Source organism: Drosophila nasuta, chromosome 2L (assembly GCF_023558535.2).
Source record: "Drosophila nasuta strain 15112-1781.00 chromosome 2L, ASM2355853v1, whole genome shotgun sequence".
Taxonomy (NCBI): Eukaryota; Metazoa; Arthropoda; class Insecta; order Diptera; family Drosophilidae; genus Drosophila; species Drosophila nasuta.
In genome coordinates, this window is record NC_083455.1 from 24901322 (window position 1) to 24914997 (window position 13676).

Genomic DNA, 13676 nt, shown 5'->3' on the forward strand with positions numbered 1-13676 from the left:
AGCTGCTCCTGAAAGTATGCAGATATTTTTTGCACTTTTTGAGCTTTGCGCTGTGCTTTTTAAAGCTTTGCGCTGAGCTTCTGATTGGCCGACTGGCAACGCCAGAGCGCCCAGTCTGGCTACGCAGCTGATGGTAGTGCAGCCCTCGTCGTCAGCTGATCGTGGGAGTGCAGTTGCGATTGTTTACAAGTAGTTGTGGCCAATTGTACTGGAACCAACAACAATTTCCCTCGCAGCCGTCAACTCCGCCAATGCGTCTCCTGGCAACGCGGCTGTCTACGACGTCCAGCAGCAGGTGCCCCGACCGACCGTGAGTACACAAGTGTGTGTGTGTGTGTGTGTGTGTGTGTGTGTGTGAGTGCACAAGGAGATGCCACATTATGCCTTGTTAAAAATGCCCAAAGAGTGAAAGCGCCACAAAAACTGAAGCGAAATGTTATAAACTTGCGTACAGGTAAGTTGCACATATGTATATATCCTTCTCTGAGTGTGTGTGGGGGGATGTGTGTGTGTGTTGCAAAGTCTCATCATCATCGTGTTAACAAAAGAGCATACTCAAGTTTCATACGAAATGCAATTCCACTTTTGCGCACTTTATGTCAACATGTTGTACGTAAATCTTTGTGTAAGACTATGCCAAACGCTTTGGCTCTTTTTGGGTTCAGAGGGCAGTAGTTCAGCACAGAGAAGGGGGAGGGAGGCAAAGGGAAGGGGAAGGGGCTGTCACAACACAAGGGACAGTGTCCTGCGTGTGTGTGCTTTTCTTTTTTTTTTTTTGGTGGGTGGTATTGGTTACACATATGGCCTTCGTAACGCTGCTTGTAAAAGTGTCAAAAGTGCTTGAAATTTCAGCAGGCTTTACAGCCAGACAGAGACGACTACAGAGTGAGAGAGGAGTGAGGGAGACAGTAAAGTGGAGCAACTGGACAGACGAAACTTTCATTTCTGGGCTCAAATGCAGAAATCACGCTCATATGCTCAGTTGCACGCAAAGTCAAAAGTCTCTTTGAGTATGCCCCGCACATAACTCTTGCCCTCAACTAGTTTTTCTCCTGCTGGCGCAAAATTTGATATGCGTATTTGTGTTGCGCTTTTCTTTTTTGGCTGCCATCCAGAACAGAACAGCAACAACAACAACAACAAAAAAAAAGAAAACAGTGTAGAAGAAAAATCTTTTGCTCCCCGCCAAACGATGTTTAGGCGTCGTAAATAAACAAACACGCCGCTAGACATACACTGCCACGCCTACCGCCCACCCAGCGTGTGTGTGTGTGTTGATGTTCAGTTGCCATGAAATATTTGGCGCTTGTAGCGCTTTTCACTTTGAGGCGGGAAAATCAAGGGAAAGCGAGCAAAAGCGTTCGTTTGCTTTCCATCACAACCGGAAGTCGTAGAAGGAAGTTCTCAAGGAAACCAAGCATCTGGCTTTGGGATGTTGCCTGCAACGTTCTCTTCAGTGCATTGAATATGCTCTGCCAGCTGCAGTTGATGTGCTGATTAATATGCTAAGCAACTTGCTGAATGTCACTTTAATTAAATTGCCAGCAACGTTGATAGAATGGCAAATAGAATTCGAGATAGTTAAATCATTCAATGAAAATAAAAATCAAGAAGTATTCAAATTAAACCTTATCTTATAATAATTAAAGAATAATAAAGAATATTCTGCTCACTCCTTATTTTATGTTAGCAAAGATCAAAATATAAATTATTTGCAGTCAGTTTTATGTAATTTTTACCTTAATGTTTCTTTGCAGAATTATATTTTTAATGGTAAAAATGGTAGAGAATAAAAAGTTGAATTTTGTCTGAAGGCCTAAGTCGCTCTTTCGCATCTCATTGCAGTATTCGATAAAACAATAAAATACTAATAAAAAAAGATGAACAGAATGTATTGAAGAGTGAAGAACTCGCTCTGACATTTTCTAAATATAACACACTTAATATGAAACCATATTTCTGCTGTGTTCTTTATTTAATTGCATTTTCTAAATATACAGTTAATATGAAACTATATTTCTGCTGTGTTCTTTACTTTATACCTTCATAATTGGCTTAGTATTTCTTTGCCAGTATTAGTAGCAAACAATACCTAATTTCAATATATACTCTACGCTTCAAAATTTAAAAGTCTTGTTGAAGAAAATGCTAATTGCATGGCAAATTTGTGGAGCTAAACGTTAGCTTCAAAATGGCCATAATATTTACCATACTATATGCATAAATCCTTAGCGATAAAGTGCATGTTCTCTACGTGTGAAATGGCAGCGCATTGTGACACTTCAGTACAGAGAGAGAGAGAGAGAGAGAGGGAGAGAGAGAGAGAGTGAGAACCCAATCCATATTTACCACAGCCCCCGCAGCAACCTCAGCGAACAACAGAACAGGAAAGCAGCTCATGTGCAAGCACGAAGCTGGAGGCGGGAAGCAGGGGGAGGAAGAGACGGGCAATATAACTGTTATTGACACGGCATCATATTGAAAATATGCAGTTTTTCTTCTTCTTTTTTTTCGTTGCTCTGCGCTTTTCACAGTGCAACTGAGCTGACGTGGGAAATGGGAAAAGTCGAAAAGAGAGAAGGGGAGAGGGGGAGGTGGACTCATGAAGTGGTTCCAATGGTTGGGTAAATAAATGCGACAACATGGCGGCGCATACATGCTTTGATGCTATACTATATATCAAAGTGCAGTATCGTGCATATTTTATGTGCCTCACCCCACTGCAAACAGGACACTGTCAAGAGACGGGGATAAAGAGAGCGGGAGTGTGAGAGAAAGAGAGAGGGAGCTACACACAGGAGACATCATCATCATATTACACAGATAAACGCCTTAGGCAGACGCCTGTCAAATGCAGAGATAGAGATAGCACTAACTAGAGAAATAGCAAGCAAGAGGGAGAGAGAGTATGCTGACAGCTTATGATTTTGTAATTAAATGCTGTTATAAGCAAACATGGGAAGGCTTTCCTTTCCCTGCCCATCTCCTAGCAATCACGCCCATTTTCCCCAAAGGATTCCACATATATTGTGCATAACATATATATAATTCACAGTCACAGTTGCGATCAATCAATCTCCATTGACTCGAAGACCAATGCACTTGTCTATTTATTCGCACTCTAATTAAAATCTATTAATCTTAAAAATACGCACATTATTATACAGCATATTTCACTTGTTATTGTCTGAGTGTGTGTGTGTTTGGCATTTATCTAGCATACTTCCTGGCGCTCTGTCAAATTCCATTCAATATTGCATTGATTAGGTGTAAATTTATGCACAAACTTTATTGTTATTGTTGCTCTCTGCTCTCTGTTCTCTGCTATTTGCTGTTTGCATTTTGCGTAAGTCTCTATGCATAATTTATGCACGTGCCTTAAGCCAAAACTTGGAATTGCGGTTAAGTATTTGATTTGCGATTTTGGTTGCTTTTCTTGCCACTTAAAATGTCTCTCAACTTGAGGTTAAATCTGCTAAATTGCTAAATATGCTTGCCACATTGTTTAGCAGCTCTCTATCGATGCACAAAATGCATTGCAAATATTTCTATTACATATTTTTTTGATGCATTAAAAACAATTTTCGTGCTTAATGATTTACAATAATAAGTGCTAAATATCTTAAGCACATCAAGTGTTAACGTTTTGCATTAAATTTGTAAATTAAAAGATAAATTAAAGATTGGGCAGCAAAATACTCTGTAGCAAGTTAACAATTTAATTTTAATATAATTGAGATTTTAGTAAAATGCATAAAAAAATTAAAATTAACATAAAGATCAATTCGGAAGTAAGTAGTTATTATTTTTAACCTACCTTGTCAACAAGCAGCGAAAAAGTTTCTTAAACTAAGGTAATCAAGTTATTTTGAAATGATATTAGTAATATTTAATAGCCTTAAAAATTTTCCAAATTATTTTAAATTAACAATCAGCATATAATTTGTATTATGTAAAAAAAAACGAAAGGCTTTTTAATTTAATTACATTTTTAAGTTGGCCATAAGCATATGAAATTTCAAGTAATAGAAATTATATAACGAGTTCCTCAATGCACTCTTGGGTATTAAGCGGTATATATAGTAAACTTACTATTAAATAGAATAAAATGTTAAATAGAATATTGAAAGCACAATCAACTACCTTGAAGCTTGCTTAAAAATGTTCTAAATTAAGGTGGTCTACTTATTGTATAAAAATATACTGAATAATATAGTAAATTCAATTAGTAATAACACAACCAAATTTCCTGTAGCTTAAATATGTCTGAAATTAAGGTAGTCAACTTATTGTTGAAATGCGCAAAATAAAAAAAGCAAATGAAAGAAGTCATAGCATTGCAAAATACCCTGTAACAAACTCATTAATTTCTTGGTAGCATCAGTACTCCAATTATTGTCATATTTTAGTGAAGAAATTAGCACTCGAAATACTCATAAATTCTCTAAAACTAAGTTAAATATTGAATATCCATTTTATGAAATTTATTTTAATATCTCTAGCAATATTAAAGTAAGGTTTTTCGATTTCAATATTTAAATTCGGCAACTTTTTGCCCACAAAATTGAAATACCCATTGTGTTTAAAATTTAAAAAATGCCCAGCTGCATGTCAAATGTAATTGGGCAAAAAGTTGCTGGATTTCGGCGAGGTTTTAAGCACAGCACAGGACAGAAGAATACATACCACGCTCAATTGCACAGCAAACAGCAACAGTTACTCATAGAGCATGTTTCGACCAACCGCAAGAAGGCTTTTCAACTGACTCTTTCCCTCTACATATATATATATATATATCTGTATATATGTATTTATGTTCATGCATACATATAGACATAAATCCTTTAGTGACCCAAAAAATATGAACCCCTTCGGTGTGCGGCGCTAGGGACGTGACTGCATAATTTGCCGTTGTCCTTTTCCGCAACTCAACTGAACTCAACTCAACTCAACTCAACTCGACACTGGCAATTTTTGCGTTTTAATTTTCATGTCGCTCTCGCTCTCCGTTGCTCTCCGTACTTTTGTACTCAACTGACAGTCAAATAAATTATTACGCTGTCGTGTAAAAGCCGCAGAGATTAAGCAATTATGTGGCACTTAATGCTGGACCAGGCTCAGCAGCAGCCACAGTCGGAGCAACAGCAGCCAGCGGCTAACTGGTTATTTTAAGGCAGCAGCCGCCACACACTTTTCGCCTTAACATAAATTTTTGATTGCCCAAACTATTGCGCGGATGCCGGACGTTTAGCATCCGGTAAAGCTTCCCGCTTTATATGAAGTGCTCGGTTACGCACGCTTAACCGCAATTTGATTGGCTGCTGTGCGCTGCAAAAGTTTTTGGCTGCATCAGCTAAATGCAAAACACAAGAAAACCAGGTGCAGCAGCAGCCGCTCAACTTCCAAGGAAAATGAAAATGAAAACAAGAAGGAGAGCTACAGTCGAGTGTGCTCAACTGTGAAATATCTGTTAGTTCTTAAAATATACCAAATTAATATACCAATAAAATACTAAAATATATTAAAGGCTTTAATTGGTACACATCGTGAATATAAGAAAAACAGCGAGGTATCAATGTTAAAATATACCACAAAAATACTAATAATATACCAAAGGATATATTTGGTATATTGATAACGACTGTGAGATACTCGCTACAGAGCGGAATTATTCTTCAAATGTACCAAATTAATATACCACAAAAATACTAAAAATATACCAATGGCTATATTTGGTATATTGATATCGAGATGTCAGCTAGTCATTGTGGATAAAATCAAAACAGTGAGGTATTAATGTTAAAATATACCAAACTAATATACTAATAAAATACTAAAGTATATTAAACACTTTAATTGGTACCCATCGTAAATAAAAGAAAAACAGTGCGGCATTAATATACCACAAAAATACTAAAAATATACCAATGACTATATTTGGTATATTGATATCGACTGTGAGATGTCAGCTACTCATTGTGGATAAAATCAAACCAGTGCTGTATTAATGTTAAAATATACCAAATTCATATACAGTAAAAATACTAGAAATATACCGTATGTTAAATTTTGTATATTAATATACCAGATTGTCAGCCTTTATATCACTATCTCTTATAGTCCTTAAGATCTAAGTGTTCATATACCTTAGGCTAAATTTGGTATGTTGATATAGTACTTCAATCAAAATATACCATAGAGTACAAAATATACCAGATTGTCAGTCATTATATCTTACCTCTTTTTGCCTTTTACATACATTTCCTGAAGGTATAAAGCTATAATACCCTTCTACTCAATGGGTAGCAGGTATAATGAACATTTTCGTCGCTATAAACTTCTAAGACAGAGCAGAAGTTGGCTTTTGTTGTAGTTGATGTAGTTGATTCTGTTGCTGTTTTTGTCTAAAGTTTTTGGTGCGTGCGCGAAACCATAAAACCCAACGATGTGGCAAAAGCCTTTCGTTGATGTTGCCCACAAAATCGTTTTTCAATATTTCGACTTGAAGCGAATTTAATGCAAAAACACAGCACAAAAAAACAAAAACAAAACATTTGTGTTGTCACATTTAAATTGCTTTTGAATGCAATTTCTGTGATAAATATTACTTGACCCGAAAGCATTTTACAGCTGCAAGTGCTTCTTGTATATATGTTTTAATTTAAATTTTCTAATTTACGTTATTGTTATTACTAGACGAAGATGTTGCTGCAGCATCAGCAGTCAAAAAACAAAAACATTTACAAAAACTGTCGCATGCAAATCAATCTCAGCTGTCGCCCAGCCGAGTGAGAGAAAGAGCGAGACAATTTATGCATGCTGGCAAAGCATTTCGGGTCGCAATTGTCCTTTGGCTGCCAGCCAGGCAATGTTGTCAGTTGTCCTTCTGACTGACTGTCTCTCTTACTGTCTGTCTGTCTGTCTGTCTGTTGTTATCCACCATGTTTCATTACATTTTTGCAGCTCCTCACCGGTCACTTGTGAGCTAAGGCAGAAACGTTACTACAATGGCTATAGTAATCGGTGGCAATGCACAGATATAGAATGGGAATGTGCAAACTATAGAGCGTCAGTGCAGTGGCCCATGTCATTTGTCATTAAACACTTTGGAGCAGCCAAGCAGAGCTGAGCACAGCAGAGCAAAGGCGGCAGCAAGTGGCAGAAACAGCTGTTGACAACGAGGCAAGCTTATGGTTAACATGGCGTATGCGCAATATGTTTGCTTATGCACATCTGTATACCGGCTATGCATTGTAAGCTTTTGGTCATTGTTCCTGCCTTCTCATGCTGCCATTCTGTGTGTGTGTGTGTGTGTGTGTGTTTGTGTCTGCTTTGTTTGTCCTGTCTTGTGGTAGCACACTGAGATTCAGTTTCTCTTCTCTTCACTTCTCTTCTCTGGTCGGCAAACCATAAGTAAAGATTTTAAGCGCATTTTCTAAAAATTTCCATGGCAACCAAGCAACAACAACCGAAAAGCAAATCTAGCAATCACATAAAAGCTGCATACACAGACAGAGAAAATGAAACCGTACAAAAAAAAAAAGAAAAGCTACGAAATCGAAATGGAGAGAAAATATATCATCATAAATTTTCATCAGTTCTTAAATTCTTTCATTTTGCATTCGATGCATGACAAATTCCCAACGCACACACACACAAACAATTCACTTGGAACATTTTCTATTACCGTACGCAGGGATTTAGCACTCAATTCACTTACAGCTCTAGAAAATTATTTGGCCACTTAAAAAAGCCAAAAATGTGCTCAAGCAATTTTACAAATGAAAGGGCCGCAAGGCAACAAACCAAATGCCAAACACCAACAACAACTAATAAACTCGGTAAAGTAGCTTTAACCTCAGACCCAAAAAAACACAGAGCCAGACTGGCAAATACAAATTTTTATTTTTGCTCTCCACAATTAAAATGCACTTTCATCTTTTGCCAGATCATGTGTTTGCCCCTTGGTCTATTTACTATTTCAACTGCACAATGTTCGCAGTCTTCAACCACAACTGTGAAGAGCTATTTGGCTATTTGGGTTTAAGTTTAATTTTATATTACGAGCACATTGCCTGAAGCAGAACCAAAAACAGAGCGTAGTCTTAAATTTATACTGCATATTATGCTAACCTCAAAAGTGAGAAATTTGTCAATAAAATTGATGCAAAAAGTTGAAGAAATAATGAAATAATTATGCTTCTAGCAAATATCTTTCATTATGGTTAAGTAACTTTCGAATCTGTTTTGTTAAATTGCATAAGTAACAGTATAAAAACAAGAACGTAGTATAAAGTTATACTGCATTTTATGCAAGGTTAAGTAACTTTCGATACAACAATTTTATAATAACCTCAAATGTGAAGAATTTGTCAATAAAATTTAAACATAAAGGGAATGTTTAATTCAATATTAGTTTGGTTTAATTGTAATTTGCCTAAAGCAGTACAAAAAAAGAAGAGCGTAGTATTAAATTTATACTGAATTTCATACTAACCTCAAATGTGAGAAATTTGTCAATAAAATTGAAGAAAGTAAAGAAATAATAAAATAATTATGTTTCAGGCAAATATCTTTCATTATGGTGTCTTTCGAATCTGTTTTGCTAAATTTGACAAAAAGCAGTACAATAAAAAGAATGTTGTATTAAATTAATACTGAATTTTATAATAACCTCAAAAGTGAGAAATTTGTCAATAAAATTGAAGAAGTAATTCTTGCTGCAAGCAAATATCATTCATTCTGCTTAAGTAACTTTCTAAATTACACAAAGAACGTATAAAAATATATATTAATTAAATATTTTCCACTCGGCTGACTCAAACAATTCGAAATGGTATTTTACGGCAAGCGAAAGTATTTAATTTAAATATTCGTTGCATAAGAAAGGCAGCACAAAGTGTGTGTATGCTGGGCATTTAAAATGCAGCAAGCAATTTACCTTTCGCCCATCTACAACAATTTGCAGCCGCCATTCTCTACGAAAAGTGGCATTAGGTTCATGTTAGCAACAAAAAAAAAAGCAGTCTCGAGAAAGTTCAAGTGCAAAAAGTGCGGCTGAAAATGCAATTTATTCGAAAAGTACACACTTTGGCATATTGAATTTGTGATTAGGCAAATAAACTGAATGGAATTACAAGTGGCATATACAAGCGAAACAGTTTATTGTGGCCCATATGCGTGACACCTGACAAAAAAATTATCGTGTGTGTGTGTGTCGCTTAAAGTAAATATTCATTCGCATTACTTAAGCCTAACAACAACACATTAAGAGGGACAACAAAAGAGCCAAAGCATTCGCCATGCCAAATTTCACTTTTGCCAAGTGTGGCAAGTGGCAAGTGGCAAATGGCGTGTGGCAAGTGGCAAGTGGCAAGTGTCAAGGTTGCTTGGTTTGGGGCAAATAAGTAGAAATTGTTGTTCCATCAGCTCGACAAAAAAATATGTATTGATGTTGCCAGGCGGGTGGGCGGTGTTTTTTTGAATAGGGGGAGATTTCCAAAACTCAAGTTGCAGAAGTTGGGATTGAAGCCTGGATGTCTGGAGTTGGGTGAGAGTTCGACACACACTGTCATTGGCATTGTTCGTTTGGCGCTTATGTTTTCATAATAAATTCATAGATTCGATTTATTTTTCAATCAAAATAAATATTCGCATTTTGCTTGTGTGTTGTGTTGGGGAATCAAATTTTGTTGATTTCGTTTGCAAATCCATGTTATTGATTGTTTATAGAGATAACAACACGCAACACAGAGCAGCAGAGCGTCAGAGAGGCGGCATAATGTCATTTATTAAGCGTTCTATGCTAATTCCAGTTAACATATGTGCTGCGTTGAGTGCTCAACTAATTAAAATAATATTCAAACGCATCATAAAAAAAAAAATCGTTGAAGAATTTAACGTTGGCTGCTGGCAGGTGAATAACTGTGTGCTCCATGGTAATCAAATGAGAGCAGACGAGGGGGGAGCAACAAATCTGCATAGCAACAACATAAATTATGCGCAAAAATACCAGCGCCAGTGTTTTATCTTGTCTATCAAGAGTGTTTAGCAAGTTTTTGAAACACTGGAACCATTATGCAAATATGCATACGGCTGCTGCGAGTTTGCTCTGTGTGGCAAGTTGTTGCGGGTGGCGTGAGGGGCACAGCGGGTGGCAGCTTCTGGCTCGTAAGCAATCTCAGAGTAAGTACGTAATATAGTAGAGAGTATAGAGTATAAGTGAATATAGCACTCACACACACACACTCCCTCACGCATGTATTCATTTTGTGTGCCGACTTTTCACATAATTTTTAAATGCATTTCCGCAAGCGTCAAGTGACGCCCACAACTGAAATTGGCTTAAAAAGTTGGCTCTATTAGCTAGCGTACAAGTGTGTGTGCGTGTGAAGAAGATAACAGACAGCTGATTGTGTAAAGAGTGATAGCAGCAGTTAACATAACAGCAGTGGAAGTTGGCAGCAATTAACAGCAGCACGCAGCAGCAACGCACATAGTTAACAGCAGCGCACACAGTTAACAGAGCGCTCCATCGCCATTTAACATCAGCGCTGTAACGCCCCTTAACAGCACCTCTGTTAATGTTAAGCTTCGCTACGCAGTTTCCAGAAATGAACGCTGTTAAGGGTTGCCTTGCTTCCAGACTGGGGCAATAACAGTTCTCTGTTATAGCGGCCCTTGCTATGCTTTAACAGTTTGCTGTTAAAGCTGCTGCACTTACTTGGCAATAAGTAAATTGCAAAAGAGAAATAAAATGAGGCAAAATGGATGAAAATAAAAAAGAGGAAAAACTGCCGCACATAATGCAAAATAAAATCAACAATTTTTGCTTCACTTTGCGCACGGTAATTATGGAAAATGTCAACAAGCCAGCGTTGTTATTGTAGGTTAAGCGTGGCTCGAGCCTTGGCCACTGTTGGTTTTTAATTTCAAACGCGGAAACTGGCAAAAAAAACGCAAAAAGAATACGAATACAGAGAGAAAAAAGCCAGTTGGCTTGGCTTATGCCATCAGTGAGCGGCAGGAGTTACGCTGCTCAAAGGATATACGAGTGCGCACTCAAAGTTGCGTTTTCTGCATTTCATGCCGCGGCGCGGCAAGCAAGTTGACACCAGTAATTAACATAAGACAAAAGGCAGCGCGAGTCCAGTTTTAAGTGTTTTTCCCCCGCTTTGCACTTTGCAGTGATTAAAGTAAATTTACCTGCAAAACACTCACACACACACAATCGCACTATGAGTGTACTTACAAGTGTGTTTGTAAGACTCAGGTTAGCCAAACAAAGCAAACAAGCAAGCGAGCTGCGGTCATTGAGGGTCGGGGTCGGGGTCGCTTTCTCTCTCTGTCTCGCTCTCTCTCACTCTTGACGAGGTCGCTTTTCAACTTTGCACTAAATTACATTGCTGTCCTTGTGTGTGTGTGTGTGTGTGAGTTGTTGTAAGTGTTGCTGTTTGTCATTTCCGCCTGTCGCGCCCAAAAGTATGCAACAGTTAAGTGTCTGCCTTCGACACTTGCCTCTCGCCGCTTGCCTCACGCTGCTTGCCTCTCGCTGCTTGCTACTTGCCACTTGGCAATGCATCAGCGTGTCAATATTGGCACTGAACTGTCACTCGATTATGCTAAGAGGCTCCCAAAACCCGATATGAGCTTGACTATAAATAAATGTATATTGCTTCGCTGGTGTATGTGTATACGTGTGCTTGTATGTGTGTGTGTCTGCTGTAAACAGCTGCCAAGTATGTTTGTTAATATCGGTTACTTAGCGGTGGCATAAATTGACATTTTGCTTGGGCTGCCAAGAGTTGGCCACAATATTGCAGCTATGCTGATGGCTTCAAGGTGAGTTTGAACCAACGCAAACTTGCTGATTGAAACACATACAAACTAGAGCAACTTCTGAAGCGATTGAAAGTGTTTGAGGAATGGGAATATTCCATACTCAGGCAAACTTTATCTCAAAAGAAGGCTTCTCGAAGAATCCGAGTAACTAAGAAGATGGCTTCTCGAAGAATCCAAGTAACTAATCTCCCTCATAGATCTGTTTGATTATACAAACTAGAACAACTTCTTCTAAACTATTTAAAGTGTTTAAGGATTGGGAAAGTTTCATTCACAGGTAAACTTTATCTCAGACGAAGTCTTCCCGAACATCAAACTTACTAATCTGCCTAACAGATCTAATATATATTATTTTTCGCTGTTATTCTTCTAAATTATTTAAATTGTTTAATAATTGGGAAAGTTCCATTCTCAGACAAACTTTATCTCAAAAAAAGTCTTCCCGAAGATCAAACTTACTAATTTGCCTAATAGATCTAATAAAATATATTATTTTTCGCTATTATTTACGCTATCTATGATATTCTTTATTTATATTTTAATAGTATTTGACAACTTACATATCAAAATATTTATATATCCAACTAACATTACAATTGATCCTTTTCAATAATATTAGCTTCAAGTCCAAATATAATTCCATTATTCCCTTTTCAGCTGTCAGTTTTCACAAGATCTCAGCAAACATTTTTAGTCCACTTCTTGCTTTCAAACTACTTCAAAATAATAAGTTTAATAATTTAAAATTACTAAAATAAGTTAATATATAGATTATTTCATTATTTAATACTATATTTGCTTTCTTATTTCCCTGAACTACACCCAAAAATATGAGCACAAAAAAAATCTCTTTTACTTCAAAGCGAAGCAAAGCTGGCGCCATCTAGCGCTCGTTGCTTTGCAAGGTGTTTCCACACAACTTTTGCAAAACAAATGAGAAAATATAGCAAAAAATGTTAATAAATTGTGCCGTTAGCTTGTTTTACACTTGCGTGAAATACAATACAACTTTGCAAACTAAATGCTCTTGCCATTTTTAGACTAGAATTGGGAAATAATATCAAAATTAACTGGAAAAAGCAAAGTTGAAATGAATCTTTGAACCTTTGACCGAAAGTTTTCGTTTTGGTTTTGTTTTTTTTTTCGTTCCGTCGTGTGTCCTTTTCAATAAAGTGTAGTTTATGATTGCGCATTTTGTTGTTTTCAAGAGTTATTTTCGGGTAGCCAAGTTCTCATCGAGAATGGACAATTTCATATTTCAAAGGGCAGCACACAAAACAAATGCAGTTGACATCTTAACGTCTTTAAACTTTTATTGGTTTTATGTGCGAGTGTGTTTTCGATTTGTTTGCTCCCCTTGCTCCTTACACATATGTCAAACTCAATGCTTCACAAAACTCCAATCTTCAACCAAAACAAAACAAAAAGCAGAAAAAAATAAAAGGTTGCCCGTTGAACATTTCATAATGGGCAGTGAAAAGGACACTTTAGGCGTTCGAGCAGCTTCAAAGTGACAACAACAAATTCGCCTTTTGTTTTATATATTTGATCCTACCTGGAAACGTGTAAGTATGTATAGCCACTGGCTGTGGGAGGTCAAAGGTCTCTCTGCTAGGTGGGTGGCTGTAATTTAATGCCGCTTCAAGCCAGTGGGAAAACATCGAAATGGTGCGTAAAACTGGCTTTCAAATATTTTATTGCAGCTGCAAACAACAAATTTTTGTTGTACATCGTTTTAGGCAATAGCGCATAAATTATGCAAATTTCCAGGGATATTACTTTAAGCCATTTTCTCAAATTAACAAAGAAATAAACCATAAGAAAAAATGCTGCTA